We start from the raw sequence: 16,123 nt of genomic DNA, 5'->3' as shown, positions 1-16,123 counted from the left end.
TCGTGACGACCATGGGGCGCAAAAGTTCCCTTTGTTGATTTCGAAGAGGGATTATTGAAATTCAAATAAACTTAAAAATTAAGCTTACAATTTTGTCTGAGATTTCTTTAGCTATTGTAGATGTCATTTCGCCATACGCCTTTATTCTTGCCTTTTTCCACTTGACATGTCTTGCCATGGGTGATGGAGGGTCTACGAACATAGGTGAATTTTCAGTTAACTCAGCTTCATTCTGTCTTCTCTTCATTTTTTCAGCCATCCACTTTTTTTCGACTAGATCGTAGCCTCCACGAGATAGTACGTGGGGAGAGTCATTGAATTTTTGTATTTCCTGAGCTTTTTTCGTATTCCCTGTCGGCAAATACAAATACAATCCAATAAATAATGACTTTAAATAAAATGATGAAGATGAAATCTTGTGTAAAAAAAATTTCATTCAAACCTACCAACTTGGGGTTTGTCGACTCTTTGCAAATTGTTCCCATGTTTCTTGATCCAAAGCATACTTAGCAGATGGATCATGGTTCTCTTCACCATCTATTTTAGCATATACATATCTAGTGGTGAGGGACAACTTAAATTGCCACCATCTTGTCGCAACTATGGACATTACCTTCTTCTTCGCAACTGTTCCTTCAGGGATGTCAAATTTGACCTAAAAGAAGTTATAGAAATCAAAAAATTATTGCATTAGCAACATTAAAATGGTAATACTAAAGAAGTAAATTCAAAAGTCGTTACTTAAGTGTAGTTACCAAGATGTCATCCCCTATAATATTTTTTAGAGTTTCGGGGACAACTTTCCAAGTAGAATGGACAATAGGGATTTTGTCACGAGCCACGACCCCCAGGTAACTATGAAAATTTTCTTTGTTAGGGCCAGATCCTCTACTGGTCATTGGGTTAATGTTCATAGTGGGTCGTGGTTGATCCAAATTTCTACCAGTCAATCTTCGCAACCTTGTAGTTTGTCAAGGCTTCCTTTTTGGCGTTGCGCCCGGAGATTGGATTGGATCTGGAGGGGTTCCCGGGGGTGTTGCCATGGCTGCTGGAAAAAAAAAAGTGAGCCAAATGTATTAAAACAACATGTAAGTATAAAATTGAAATGAAAGACAAGTAATTGTAAATTGAAAATGACTATATACAACTTAAAGTTTGTTGGGTTTATACCGCTTTTAAGAAGCCATATTTTCCCATAAACCTTCTTCATGATCGATATGATTTGCATATACATCATCGTCCACATTTTCAACATTTATCGAAGGCATTTGTTGTGAGAATGTGGCCATCTCGTTAACATCGAGGGTTGAAGCATCAGTATCGGGAGGGATGCCACTGATTTTCCCCTGAAGAACAACTGACCATCTTGAGTCAGTAGGATCTTCAACATAAAACACTTGTCTTGCTTGTGCTGCCATGATGAAAGGCTCGTCCTTGTAACCAATCCTTTGTAGGTCGACCAAAGTAAACCCCATTTTGTCTTGGCACACACCGGCATTTCCATTAACCTAGTCGCACTTGAAAATAGGCACTCTGAATTCACCATAATCAAGCTCCCATATTTCCTTAATGACTCCATAATACGGCATGAACGCTCGAATAGGATGGTTATCTAATGCACTACTAAAGTGGTCCGAATGAGCATCAACTGACACTCCACTATTTTGAACAGTACTTTTTTCGTCCTGAGACTTTGTGTAAAAGGAATAAATGTTGATATCATAACCCTTCCAAGTGAGGACATTCAGATTTGGGCCAACAGCTAACAAGGATAATGTCTTAGAACAACTACCAGTAGCAAATATTGTCTTTCTAAACCAATTAATGAAACTCCTATCGTGCTCCTGCAACACACGCACCATATTCATGTTTAGGTGACAAGCTGCGACATATTCTTTGTGAGCATCTATGTATGGGATTACCTCAGCAGTGTTGTCTAGTACATACAGATGTGCTTGTGAGACCTGCTTGCGATCCATGGTTACAACATTGAATCCACATGTGCCTCTACCTTGTCGTGATATGTCATGGCGGGTTTCAGGAAGACCAACAGGTGCAGCATTTTCGATGTACTCAGAACGAAACTCAATAGCTTCTTCTGCGACGTACCTTTCAACAATGCTTGTTTCTGGGCGATATTGATTCTTCGTATAACTTTGCAACACCTTCTTGTAACGCTCAACAGGATACATCCACCAAAGATAGACGGTCCACACAACCGTATTTCTCGTACAAGGTGGATTGCTAAGTGAATCATGACGTCAAAAAAAGCTGGTGGAAAATACATCTCTGATTGACAATTGATAATGGAAGCCTCATTCTCCTAATCATCCAACTGTTTGGGGTTGATTAGTTTCTTGCAAATCGCATTGAAGAAAAAATACAATCAAGTTATTGCAACCCTTACTTTCTTAGGTAATATACCCTGAATGGCAACAGGCAATAATTGTTGCATTAAAACATGACAATCATGGGACTTCAACCCAACCAATTTCATATCAGTCACAGATACAAGGCTGTTGATATTTGAAGAGTATCCTTGTGGGACTTTTACATTTTTAAGACAATGACAAAAGATTTTTTTCTCAATGGTTGAGATCGTGTGACACATTAGGGGAAAATATGTACAAAGACCTTTTGACATTGGATGCAACTATTGTCGTATTCCCATTTCTACTAAATCTTGACGACATTTCAAACCATCTTTTGTCTTGCCTTTAATGTTAAGCAGTGTGCCAACCAAACTATCACATACATTTTTCTCAACATGCATAACATCCAAACAATGACTAACATGTAAATCACACCAATAAGGAAAATCAAAGAAGATAGACCTTTTCTTCCAAATATTGTTGTGCTAGCCATCTTTTTTGTGTGTCTTCCCATACATATTGCTGATGTTCCTCACCCTATCAAAAGCATCACAACCTAACAACGGAATTGGTGCACTGTCCATCTCAGATGTCCCATTAAATGCTTTATTCATTTGCCTATATAAGTGAAAAGGTTTTAAAAACCTTCGGTGTCTTGTATACATTGTCTTTTTCCCATGCTTTAATTGGATGTAACTTGTGCCTTGCTCACATATCGGACAAGTGTGATGGCCTTTGACACTGTATCCACTCAAATTCCCATATGCTGGAAAGTCATTAATGGTACAAAATATCAACGCACGCAACCTGAAGGTCTCTTGAGCATTCCCATCAACCCCTTCTACACACAATCTTCGGAGGTCTTCAATCAAGGGAGCAAGATAGACATCAATGTCATTTCCTGGCTGTCTTGGACCAGTAATCATCATAGACATCATTATGTACTTCCGCTTGATGCACATCCAAGGAGGAAGGTTGTAAATGATCAACAAAACAGGTCACGAACTATGGTTACAACTCAAGTTTCCATAAGGATTCATTCCATCAGAAGCGAGTCCAACCCTTAGGTTTCAAGGATCTTTGCCGAATTCCGGATACAACTGGTCAATTGTCTTCCACTAAGGAAAATCAACAGGATGACGGAGCAATCCATCTTTGATCCTGCCATCAGCATGCCATGTTAGGTTTTTTGCATCTTCTGCATTAGCAAACAATCGCTTAAACCTTGGAACTACTGGAAGATACCAACACATTTTTAATGGACGATCTTTGTATGTGCTTGGATCTTGACTACATTCATCAGAATTTGCTTTGTAGCGTGACACCCCACATGTAGGACAGTTGCGCAATTCAACAAACTCATTTCTATACAATATACAATCATTAAGGCAAGCACATATTTTTTTATATTCCATACCAACGGGGCATAAGATCTTCTTTGCCTCATAATGATTCTTCAGTAACGTGTTATCCGCAGGAAGCATATTCTTCAATAAAAAAAAAGTAATTCGTTGAAGCTTTTGTCACTCCACCCTGTTGGATCAAGTGGTCTCGAAATAATTAAGAAAGGGGGGTTGAATTAATTATTAATGTATCTTGACTAATTAAAACTTATCCTTCTTAATGTTACTAGATTTAATTAGGCTTTTACTACCAAGTTAAGAAAGTAAAGAACAGTAATTGAAACTTAACCAAAAGTAAAAGTGATAATTAAAAATGCACAGCGGAAATTAAAAGTGTAGGGAAGAAGAAGACAAACACAAGAATTTTATACTGGTTCGACAACAACCTGTGCCTACATCCAGTCCCCAAGCAACCTACGGTTCTTGAGATTTCTTTCAACCTTGTAAAAACCTTTATAAGCAAAGATCCACAAGGGATGTACCCTCCCTTGTTCTCTTTGAACAACCAAGTGGATGTACCCTCAACTTGAACTGATTCACAAGAGATGTACCCTCTCTTGTTCTCAGTTACAACAACCCAAGTAGATGTACCCTTTACTTGAACCACAAAGGATGTACCCTCCAATGTGTTAAGACAAAGTTCTCAGGCGGTTAGTCCTTTGAAATCTTTTGTTTAAGGGAAAGGGAAGAATCAAAAGAATTCTCAGACTGTGTCTTATTGAATTCTTTGAAAAGGGAGAAGGGAGACACAAAAGAATTTAGGCGATTAGTCCTTTGTTCTTTTGGAAAAGGGAGAAGAGAGACACAAAAAGAATTCAGGCGATTAGTCTTTGTTGAATTCTTTTTGGCAAAGGGAGAAGAGAATGAAAAGATATAGCACACTTTTGTTTTCTGTAAAAGAACAAGGTTTGGAAACCAGAAAACTTAGAAAGTTTTTGGCAAAGGAAAAAGAAGAAGAAGAAGTTCAAAAAGATGTTCAAAAGTTGTGTGTAAAAGTTATAGAAATGCAAGTCAAGGTCTTGCTTTTATAGACTCTTCATGTCTAGTCAAGAAAATCATTGGAAGAGTTATAACCTTGAGAAAAACCTGAAAACCATTGGAAGAGTTACATCTCTTGACTTTTTATTCAAAACTTGTCACTGGTAATCGATTACCAAAACCATGTAATCGATTACACAAAGCATTTTGTGAAAAGATGTGACTCTTCCCAATTGAATTTGAATTTCAACGTTCAAATACACTGGTAATCGATTACCAATATATTGTAATTGATTACACCATTTAAAAGTCAATTGGAACGTTGCAAAATCAGTTAAAAGCTTTTGAAATCATACTTTGCCACTGGTAGTAATCGATTACCAAAGAGTAAAAACTCTGGCAACTTAGAAAATTTTGAGAAAAGCTTTTCTTGTAAAACAAAATTGTACTATGTTTGGTTTTTGAAAAATTCTTTTCAATACTTCCCTTGTAAAATCATCTTCTCTTGAATCTTGATTCTTCTTGATGTCATTTCTTGAATCTTGAAATTAATCTTGATTTAATCTTGATCTTGAACTTGTTGACTTAATCTTGAAATCATTCTCTTGATCTTTTTGTCATCATCAAAACTACTTGAATCAACTTGATTCATCATCATGAAGCTTGCTTCTACAATCTCCCCCTTTTTGATGATGACAACCCTGAAATCAAGAAACACATATACATTCTTTTTTCTAGTCGATCACTCACTTAATTCTCCATATTCTCCCTCTTTGTTTTTGAGTTTAAGCTTCACTTGAAATTAAGTTATTTAATTATATGAGTTCTTGATTTAATCCCTATTTTCTCTCCCCCTTTAGCATCAACAAAAATCCAAAGTGCATAAGAGATATAAAACATACATAAATGACTAATCATACAAGAGAATAGAAAACAATCAAACAAGATAACTTAACCATTCATTAAACTAGAAAGACAATACTTCATAGAATGTCATATAATCCAGAAAGTCATTCATAATAACCAAATAAAAGTACAAACCACTAGTCATATATCATCAAAATAATTAAGTTTAAAACTCATAACCATAGACAACCAAGAGCAAGTAAATATAATCATCATGTTCAATCATACTAAGCAAATATTTAAAAGAAATACTAAGTGTTCAAATATTATAAAAACATAAATCATTTGTCTAAGTCACTTGCATCTAGAAGTCCTAATTCTCTTCTAATGGTGTAGAAATAATCTTTGGTAAGTGGTTTTGTGAAGATGTCTGCAAGTTGGTTTTTAGTATCTATAAATTTTAACACACAGTCACCTTTTTCCTAAGACTAAGTGCTAATTGACTATCAACACTTACCAAGATGAGTTTTTATTAACATAGAAGGTTTTATCATATCAAAATAATTTTATTTGAAATAAAATATAATAATTTTGAAAAGCATAAAAAAAATTTGAACAATCAATCAAGTAATTCAAACATATCAAACAAGAATTATACAAGGATTAAAGGATATAGATCACAGGCATCATCAAACATTCAGATTTGTTAAAGGTAATTTAAAAACTTAGAAAGTTCAAAGAACTCAATCAATCTTGTAAACATTATTTTTTCTGAAACCTATATGCTCAATATCTTTATCATGCTCATGCTTGATAACACATTTTTCAGAATCAAAAAATACTTTATATCTGAAAATTCTTATATAAAAATAAATAAAAATAACATAATGGATTTTGAAAAACTTTACGAATGAACCTTAAGGAAGTAATTCACATATCATATTAAAAATTATGCAAGAATCATAGACATCATCAAATATTTGTTTTAAGAATAAACTTCATGCTTTGAGAAAGGAAAAATAACTCATTCAAATATTTGTCCAATATCACGTAGCATGTCTTCTATACGATCACCGACTATGGTGCTCATTGACAAATCTCGGTTCAGCAGCTAATCATGAAGTCAAACAAAAATGAATGCTTTTGTCTGGAATATAGTAAAATGTATTTCTCTTTCAATTGGAAAAGCGCAATTCAACAAAGCTGGACACAATAGTTGAAGTGTTGGTTTGAAAGGTTGGCTATATCACTTATCTGCCTTCTCGGATGCTATCTTTTGGGTAAGGAAATATGTTTGTTATATGTAGGATTACAAGAATTCTAAGATGGGTAAAAAAAATGGTTGAAAAAGCGATTAAGGTTCCTATAAATGACCAAAACTTGTTTGTTGTGTCTAACGAAAAACAGAAATTATGTGCAGGTCATGGCCTGGAACAATGGTGGCCAACTGAATCAGAACTTGTGCAAGTAATCCATAATAAGAAAAACATTAACTGGTAGCTTAGATATTTATAAGGAAGGAAACAAAGTTTTCACTGAAAGGAGGATAATTTGATGTTGCAATATTTAAAGAGTTGCATTTAAGAGGAAATTAAGGTATAAGAGTTGTGTTTTCTATGAAAATAAATATAAGAAAATCATTTTCCCTCTGATACCTTAATTTCCTCGAGCCATTGATTGGCTGCCTCTTCCACACTGGAACAGTATCCTACTATATGATTGGTTCAACCATTTATAGGACTATTTTTTTCTGCCACTTGGGGGTAACTCATTTCACAATGGTTAATACCCTCGACCTCATTGAAATATCTAAATCCATGAACACATAAGACTCAAATATGAAACCATCCATATATATTATATTGTATTATATGACAAAAACTTTATTAAAAACTAAATTCAATAAAGTGTATAAAATTTGATTATATTATTACTCAGTCTTTTCTATCTAAAAGTCTGTGAATACAATTGTCCATTTCAGCTTCTGTTGTAGCAGCAATGACAATAGTTTTACGCTTCCCACAAGCCAAATACTCATAACTCTCCCATTGGCTACCTTAATTGTCGTACATTGTAGCTGCCACCGTTTACCTCAGTCACTTCAATCTTTAATTTTTCGTTCCACCTCCCCCATTTCTTATTTCTTTTCTGAAACCATTACTATCATAGATATATATGTATTCAACATATATTGAGCAAATTCAAATCCCAATCTGAAGTACCAACAATGGTGAAATACATTATGATAAGCCAGTTGAGTCACTGCTATTGACTAATCACTTCTTTCACTGTATTTTGTTGTGCAAAGTAAAAACAATTTTTACTCTTTGAATAAATAGGAGGGAAGGGGAAACAAAGGAAAGAAATAAATTTTTTCCCAAAGAAGGTGTTTCCAATATAGAAGATAAAACTTAGGACTCAGACGGAAGAGGGAAAGAGAGCCCAGAATAGGAATCATGACATAAAGTCTTTTGTCAGAGGGTCAAGAACTGAAAAATCATGTCTGACATGACCAAAGATTCTTTCAACCAAGAAAAATCCTAGACTAGTCCTTTAAACCCTAACCAGATTCACCAAACCTCGTTTCCTAAAAGGAGGGGAAAATCAACTAAGCAAATTTAAACATTTAGACCATTTTAGCCACTTGGGTGCTCGCAGATTCTAAGCTTGTTTGGGAGAGAAAGAAGAAACTTGTTGCATGAGAAACTTTTTTCTTTCTCATGTTGTAGATAGTATAACCTGCCTTTTTCCTTAACTACTTTACCAAACATGAGTCTCAGAAACTGTTTTACCAGACATGAGTCTCAGAAATACTAGATAGAATGCACAGTTTGTTTATGAAAGTGAAGACAACAATGACATAACTTTAGGTAGTGGTTTGAAGAGTTGGAAACCTCACTTATCTACCTTGAAGGATGCTGGTTTTGACGCGAGTAAATGGATTTCAGTAGTTAATGCTCACAAGAAAAACGGCACAACAGAGAAGACATGGACAATATACGTCCTTCTTCTGTGGAAAACAATGATGCCTAAGTGGTGGAAACATTGTTCCAAGGGAATAACATTGGGTTCAGATTATTGTTCATAATCTGGTACACTCAACCTCAAATTAAACATGCACATAGACAAGGAGTACAAGGTTGTGATGACCTACTAGAATGTTTTGTTTTGTAATTGAACTTCTACATGCTTATCAAGCTAGGAATAAGTTGAATTGTGTTTTTTAAGTCATGGTTTTGCATTTTACAATGTTGATAAGCAAAAGGTGAAGTAATTTATGTAAAAAGATATGCTTCTGCCTACATGGTTTTTGTGCTTCTCTTCATATGTAAGGTTCGTATTATTATTCAATTTATATCTATTGGTTACTGGTTTTACCATATTGTGTTTTGTGTAAGTTAACAAACTGCAGCGGGAGAAAAGACTAGAGACTATTGTTGACTTCAAACTTAATGAACGATACAACAAAGAAGATTGTACAAAGTGCATTACTTTGCACACAAGCATCACCCGAGGATCATCCAGCAATGTCAGAGGTTGTAAGAATGTTAGAGGGAGAACGACTAGCTGAAAGATGGGAGGAATGACAGTATGTGGAGGTCAATACAAGGCAACATTATGCGAGACTACATAGAAGAATGCAATGGGAAGGGAAGGGAGGGAAACAACTCATAAGTGATGAAAGCAAAACTATATGGATGAATTTGGGGTACCCTACTCAACTGTCTGCCTGCTACTGGTTACCTCTGTTTAAGTTTGTTCACATACTAAATTTATATGCTACCACCAAGCAATGGATCATATATGCTGAGGATGTTCCACCTTAATTAACATGTTTTTTAGTCTTACATATGCACCTTAGTTAAATACTTACAACAATCTTATACTATTTTATTATTTTTGGTGAAAGAGAATTATGATTAGGGAAAAAAAAAAGCTAAACATGAACATGCTAATGATGCTCCGCAACCCAAAAGCATTGTACATTTTTCAATCCCCCAGACAACATCATATGTAAACCAAGCTTGGTATAACGACACAAAAACAAAAAATAAAAAATCAAAGACAGCCTGAAGAATTCTAAAAGGGCTAATTTAGTATGAAATTTACTCATTATGCTAACCTTGTCTAATGCAAGACTGAGGCAGTTCTTTGCTGCACTTAGATCTTTTTTTTCAAATATAGTTTCCTAAACGTAGCCAAGCATTTGCAAGATATGGGTTTAAGAGCACACATTCAATGGAGTCATCCTTGATATCGAAAAATACCCACGCTAAGCACACAAAGGAACGTGCGACATTGCCGGAGTAAACTTACCAAGCTAACCACAGCTGGAGAAGACAGCTGGTCTAACCGGAAGGACAATCAGAAGTGGTGTTTCACAAGCTCGACCTCAACGCACACAAAATCTTTCAATCGGAATGACCTTGACAGTGACACAGCCCGCGAGTTGATTAGGGTTACTTAAACAAAGACGGTCCTTCAGCAAAGTCATCTTTGTTTAAGTTTCCGCTAATTGCAAAAATGCCATCGTCAAGAATTCTAAGACGGCTATTTACGACCGTCTTAGAAATCGCGATGTAAAAACCAAAAACTTAGCCCCTAATTACAAAAATAACATCGTGGCACATTCTAAATCGGTTGTTAATAACCATTATAGAATGTGCATCCTAAAATCAAGCTTTTTTAGTAGTAAAGGGAAAATTTTCATCGACATACGATCCACATTTCTCTGACTCACCTGTGTCTGGGTTGTGCCCCAAGGGATCAACATAACTTTCCTTTGCGATGACACAAGCAGCAAAAAGACCAACCTCAATCTCAGGAGGCAATGCGAGTCCTTGTGATTGCATCTACGACTGAAATTGGGATTGCATCTGGCTGAAGGACAACATTAGTTGTCGGGTCACTTTTTTTGTGATCGAATCCTCCAGCTGGTCCCTAATTTTTTGTGTCAACTGCTCTAGGTCTTCGGGAGCCACGAAAGAATATGTGGGGGGTCCTTAGATTCAATCCAAAGTATTGTTTGATTGTGACACCAGCTCCAATAGCATGGACACGACCAGGGTGTTCTGGTCGCCCAATGGCAACAATCAGTACATCCTGATGTTCATGGGCAACAAAGCTTCCTTGTGAGGTCTGCTCCTCCAAGGAATCCTATAGTGAACAGAAAAATTGGTTTAGTCAATCCAATAATAATTATTAAATAACAACCACTAACAAATGAAAGTGACTTACAATCTTGTCTGCAATTTCCTTCGCTGTCTCAAATGTCATTCGACTAGTTTTCTTTGTTTGGGTCATCTTCCACTTCACATGTTGTCTAATGGGAAATGGAGGATCAATGATGGTGTCAATGCTCCAGAATTAGGTTGCTTCCTCCAATTATTTCTTTTTCTTCTCCTCCTTCAACTTGTTTTCTAGATATTCATAACCTCCATGAGACAACACTTGAGGAGCAATGTTTTGTTTCTGAATGGCCTGTGCCTTCTTTCAAACATCTTGTAAAAATTACAATTTAACCTAACTTATTATGTTTGACAATAATACTTAAATATAAATTTTAAAACAATGAAAATCACAAACTTACCTCCCACGAAGAGTCTTTACGGCTCTAACAAAATTGGATTCACTTCTCCTTGCTAATGTTGTACTTCTCACATACAATATCACCCATGCCCTCCTTGTTGTCTACAAGTGCCCATTTGGATGTCAAATCAAACTTAAACTGTCTTAACTGCTTACCCATAGTCTAAAGTATTTTCTTCTTCATCCTCAAATCAGATGTTTCAAGGATATCAAATTCAGCCTGAGAAACGAAAAATAATTTTTATTGTTAGTCAATTACAATTTAATAATTTTAGCAAGACTGATTAGAACAAGAAGTAACATTTAACTGAGATACCTGAATATCCTCCCAGATCAAATCCTTTTGAGTAATAGGGACTTGTTTCCAATTCTCATATGTGACATCCACCTTATCGCGAGAGACGATCCCCAAGTATGTTCTTAACTTCTTTCTATGGAGACCATCGGTATTCCTAGTCATAGGATCCACATGAACCAGTGGTCTCTCTACCCCAACTGGTCTACTAGTCAATGACCTCAGTCGTGTTGCTTTTCATGTCCGCTTCAATGTAGAAGGGGAATGTGTTGTTGAATCAGGAGAAGGAGAAGGAGGGAAGCTGGGTGGTGTACCCATGTATCTATCAACAAAAAACAACATTAATTAAACAATGTCAAAAAACTATATTAACTTATGTAATTGAATGGAATGAAAGCAAGTCAATATAAAATAAATTACATTATACGATATTAATTAATTCTCCTTCATCATAATCATTACGATTTGCATGCACATCGTCAACTTCTTCTCCGATGATGTTAGGTGACATTTGAGTGGACAAAGGACCGGCACAAGTATCAATTATTAAATCATCATCTTCAACATTAACATCAATTGTTTTTCCGTGTAGAACCACTGACCACCTTTCATCAAAAGGGTCTTGAACATAAAATAATTGCTTAACTTGTTATGCCATGATGAAAGGGTCATTCTGGTAAGCGAGCTTCTTCAGATCTACCAATGTAAATCTGAAATCATCGGTTCACACACTGATATTGTTGTCAACCCACTTCACTTAAAAACACAGATAGTGAATTTGACATAATTAAGCTCCCAGATTTCTTCAATGACTCCAAAGTAAGGGATAGCAGCTAGACGGGGATTGTCATCATGTACACTCGCAAAGTGTTGAGGTTCAGCCTTTAGACTCACCCCCACTATTATGCATTGTACTCTCGTCGTCTTGTGTTTTCATGTAGAATGAATACTTGTTTATATCGTATCCTTCCCAAGTTATAACATTTTTTTCGACCCATCTGCTAACTTTATTAACGTTTTAGAAGCATTATCGTCAGCAAAGATTGTATCTTTAAACCAATTTAGAAAAGTCTTGTTATGCTCTTTCAACACCCTATTCTTGGACATTTTTGGATCACTTTCCTTCACTAAATCTTTATGACGTACTATGCATGGCAAAACTTCATTATTGTCATTCAGTATATATAAATAAGCTTGTTGCAAATCTTCTAGACTTAGAGTGATAACATGCAGTCCTCTTGAACCCTTACCTTTGACTTTTTTGTCATGCCGAGACTTGGGAAGCTCAACAGGTTTTGTCTTTTCAATGTACTCTGAATAAAACTCAATAGCTTCTTCTGTAATATACCTTTCTACAATAGATGTTTCCGGATGGTGTAGATTCTTTGTATATCCTTTTAAGATCTTCATGTATTGCTCAACCGGGTACATCAACCACAAAATCACAACATTTGATTTCCCTCACCAGATGAACAATTAAGTGAACCATGACATTGAAGAATGAAGGAGGAAAATACATCTCCAACTGACACAATATAATGGCAGCCTCATTTTCAAGCCCATCTAACTTGATAGGATCAATGACTTTGCTACATATGGCATTGAAGAAAAAGCATGGGCGAGTTATGGCATGCCTCACTTTGTTACGCAAAATGTCTCATATCGCCACAACTAACAATTGTTGCATCATGACGTGGCAATTGTGAGACGTTAAGCCAACTAACTTTAAATCTTTGAATTGCACAAGGCTCTTAATATTTAAAGAGTATCCCTATGGGACTCTGACACAATGCAAGCACTGACAAAAACTTATCTTCTCCTTTTTGGACAAAGTATGACAAGTTGGAGACAAGTATATTTTCTTACCATCAGACCCTTGATGTAATTGGTCTCGTATACCCATCTCAGCTAGATCTTAATGAGTATTCAAACCATCTTTCATCTTGCCTTGAATGTTAAGGAGTGTCCCGATAACACTATGACAAACATTTTTCTCTACATGCATAACATCAATACAATGTTTGACATCTAGATCGGACCACTACGGAAGATCAAACAATATTGACCGTTTCTTCCATATGCAAGTTTTAGTTTTTCCTTCCTTTGGGTATTTCTAAATACGGTATCCATGTGTTCAACCCTCTCAAAAACCTACTGACCAATTAATAGTATTGGTGCACTTTCATGCTCGACTTCCATTAAAAGCTTTCTTCAATCGTCGATAAGGGTGATAAGGTTTTAGAAATAGTTGATGTCTAGTGTATATTGTTTTTCTTCAATGTTTTAGTTGTATGTAGCTTATATCTTCTTCACAGATAGGGCATGCACCCTTAACACTATATTTGCTCAAATTCTCATATGCTGGAAAGTCATTAATGGTACAAAATAGCATTGAATGCAAATCAAAAGTCTCATTTCGAAACCCATCAAACACTAAAACCCCTTCGTCCCACAACTTTGTCAAGTCTTCAATCAAGGAACTGAGATAAGCATTAATGTCATTTCCTGGCTATCTTGGGCTAATATCATCATAGACAACATCATGTATTTTTGCTTCCTGCACAACCAAAGAGGCAAGTTGTAAATTACTAGCAAAACAGGCCACGAACTGTGTTGAGTGCTTAAACTGCCATAGGGATTCATTCCGTCACTGGCAAGTCCAAGCCTAAGATTTTTTGCCTCTTTGCCGAAATCTGGGAGGAATCATCTAGATGGTGGAGCATTCCATCAGAGTTTCTCCCATGTGTGATGCAATCCTACCCCCACAAGGGCATTGGAAAGAAGACTCCAAGTAGATTGGGCCAGAGATGCAAGAGAAGGCCCTAGGGTTCTCATGAGTCTTAGGGTAGATTTCGGGCTCATGGGCTAAGTATGATCCCACTTATCTTTGTACATATTAGATTAAGGTTTCATTATTTTTGGGCCTTGTATTTAGGGCTCCATAATATAGGTAGGGTACCCTAGAAATGTAGGATTTTTCAGTCCTTGTATTTTAGGGCACCTAGACTAGTTTTTATATTAGGGGTAGTTTTGTAATTTCACATGCATTGAGTGAATATTTGATGTGTGTGTTGGGAAATATATTTAATTGAATTGGGAGAAGCTCAATCCAATTAAATTTTATAAGGGGGGTGAGCATTTGCTTGCTACACCCCATTGCCACATCATATAGTCACACTTTGTGCAAGTCCTTCATGCTTTACATGCCTCATGACACCTAAGCACACTTAGTGAAGAATCTTGGACTTGATCTTGGATTAGTGGGCTAAACCATAGCTAAAATTCACTAATCATAGTTAGTGAAATTTTGGCTCCAAAATTTGGCTCCACAAATTAAAGTGAAATTTGAATAGAAATTCAAATTTCCCTCCAATTTTGTGTGACACTTAGGCTATAAATAGAGGTCGTGTGTGTGCATTTTTTCAACTTTGATCATTTGAGAACCCTAAAATCCTACATTTCAAGGGTACCCTACCTACATTATGGAACCCTAAATACAAGGCCCAAAAATAATGAAACCTTAATCTAATATGTACAAAGATAAGTGGGCTCATACTTAGCCCATGGGCCCGAAATCTACCCTAAGGCTCATGAGAACCCTAGGGCCTTCTCTTGCATCTTTGGCCCAATCTACTTGGAGTCTTCTATCCAATGCCCTTGCGAGGTAGGATTGAATCAATGTGCATGTCATGTAAGGTCTTTTGCGTCGACTTCATTAGCAAACAAATGCTTAAACCTTGGAATGGTCCAAAGATACCACAACACCTTCGTTGGGGGCTTTTCTTTGAGTTTTTGTCACTACTACAGTTGTCATCATCCTTCACTTTGTACCGCAATATGCCACACCTAGGTCATTTGTGCATTTCTTCAAACTCATGTCTGTACAATATGCAATCATTAGGGCATGCATGAATCTTCTGATACTTTATACCCTTCGGACACAGTATCTTCTTCGCTTGATAGTAACTTTTTGGCAACATGTTTTCCTCTGGAAGCATATCATGCACTACCTATAGGAGTGAACTAAAGTTTTTTTCACTCCACCCATATCTGACCTTCACGTTAACCATACTTGATACTTCTGACAATAGCGTCAACAACTTGTTGCACCCCGGATAAAAAGGCTTCTTTGAATCAGTTTGCAATGTGTCATACACAGGGGCATATGCTTGCTAAAAGACTCTTGTCCAAGATCACCAATCATATCCTCTAAGTGATCTTCCATTTGTACATCAAACGATTCACATTGGGACTCCCTCTACATGTCTGTCAATTCACTATGTCATATCCACGTTGTATAATTCTTCTTAATCCCATCACACAACAGATGTTCCTGTATGTCATCGAGTATTTTTCGTCTCTCGTTCAAACAGTTTATACAAAGACAGAAATATTTTGTGTCCTCATCCGATCAATTTCTTTTGGAGGCGAATTCCAAGAACTATTCCACCCCTTCCTCATATGCAAAGCTCATTTGATTTGTGTTCATCTAACTTCGATCCATCTAATTAATAACTCTGTGATACTCACAAAGTTTTTCGATGCATGAAAATCTCACTTTTTCATTAAAGATTTGGCCCTATATATCGTATTTAGGAAGACATTTTTTATATTAGATTCATACATCAAGGTTAAGTCTC

Source organism: Glycine max, chromosome 20 (genome assembly GCF_000004515.6).
Source record: "Glycine max cultivar Williams 82 chromosome 20, Glycine_max_v4.0, whole genome shotgun sequence".
NCBI lineage: Eukaryota > Viridiplantae > Streptophyta > Magnoliopsida > Fabales > Fabaceae > Glycine > Glycine max.
This window is presented reverse-complemented; position numbering follows the sequence as displayed.